Source organism: Pinus tabuliformis, chromosome 2_1 (assembly GCF_031772625.1).
Source record: "Pinus tabuliformis cultivar Carrire ecotype Pingquan chromosome 2_1, CPIR1, whole genome shotgun sequence".
In the NCBI taxonomy this organism is placed as follows: domain Eukaryota; kingdom Viridiplantae; phylum Streptophyta; class Pinopsida; order Pinales; family Pinaceae; genus Pinus; species Pinus tabuliformis.
In genome coordinates this window covers 379,548,806-379,550,232 of record NC_142299.1, presented here as the reverse complement: position 1 = coordinate 379,550,232, position 1,427 = coordinate 379,548,806, and the positions used below count along the sequence as shown (strand labels likewise).

Genomic DNA, 1,427 nt, shown 5'->3' with positions numbered 1-1,427 from the left:
ATACTATATTTTTTTATGGATTTGAACATGTGAATTTTTAAAAATAAATATATGGTCTGGACCATTAGACTCGCTAAAAGTGTATTAGTTATAAATAATCAAATTTAAAGGATTTGACATCTAACATTTAAAAAACTATTAATGCATCGTGTTTCTCTCCGTGTGTGTGTGTGTGTGTGTGTGTATATATATATATAGGTGTAGAACATACAAACTTAAGATTTATCATGCCCTAAGGTGGATCAAGTCATTCATAGTGAGTATTTTTTGATTAAAAAAGTTGAGAAAATATTTGCAAAAAGGGATTTGATTTGGTGCATAGTAGATTACGATTTAATATGGATCTTCCTAAAAAAAATGATTATGGGAATATGCAGAATTCCTATGCTCCTCTTAACTATCATACATCAAGAATATCAAGTCCCCAAAAGTGAAAATTACTAAAAAGTACTAATGAAAAATGTTACAACCTTTATGGATTTTTTCCTTTTAGAAACATGATGTATGTATAGTTATGATTCAAATTACTTTAATATATTTCAATGGTATTTTTGCTTACTATAGACAAATGCTTAATTCCTTCCCTACTTAACACGAACTACACACCGTGAATGAGTTGATGAATTTTGATATGAGAGCTATGAAGAATGAGGGAGGGATTTAAACATTTCTTTAATCTTTATCGATCCTATGAGGCCATGAAAAAAAGGAATTAATTCATTTACTATGGGACATATAATTTTTTTTGGTTAAAATCTTTGTTTTCTAAAGTTAGCTAAAAGTGATAGAGATAGGAATAAAAAATTGGTGTTTTCCTATAAGAATCATGGATCTCGAGTTAAAGTAAAATATCCTTAAAAGAATCTAATGGTTTTTAAATACTATCAATTAGCTGGTTTGCCCGAGAGGTTAAGGGGGAAGACTTAAGATCTTCTGCACATAAGTGCGCGTGGGTTCGAACCCCACAGCCAGCATTTCGTATTTTGTTTTTCGTCTGTTTTGGATCGGAGATTACAATGTCGTCCGCATGCCGTGAAGATTTGGGTTTGGGTGGACACTTATGGCCCTGCGCTTACAAGACAGGATCGGAGATTACAATGAAAAAACCAATGTGGTCAGCATGCCGTGAAGAATTGGAGATGTTTGGGTGACACTGATGGCCCTGCGCTTACAAGACAGGCATGAAGAATTGGAGATGTTTGGGTGACACTGATGGCCCTGCGCTTACAAGACAGCCAAGAGCAGAATGAAAATCTATCACTGAAATATGCATCATGGGATGAGAGGAAAAAAAAAAAGAGTGAAACGTTGTTCCTAGTGTGATTTTGGAAAGTTTTCTTGGATTTTTTCGTGATTTTTGGAAAGTTTTCTTGGATTTTTCCGTTTAATTTTTTAAAATTTAGCAGGAATTTATTAAAATTGTCAGA

General features: G+C 33.1%; 1 non-coding gene across 1 annotated transcript; it reads left to right on the top strand.

The window, feature by feature from the left end:
- The first annotated feature begins 891 nt into the window (after positions 1–891).
- On the top strand, positions 892–974 carry TRNAL-UAA (transfer RNA leucine (anticodon UAA)). The gene has a single exon. It is a non-coding gene; the product is annotated as a tRNA-Leu (tRNA).
- Positions 975–1,427: the final 453 nt, after the last annotated feature.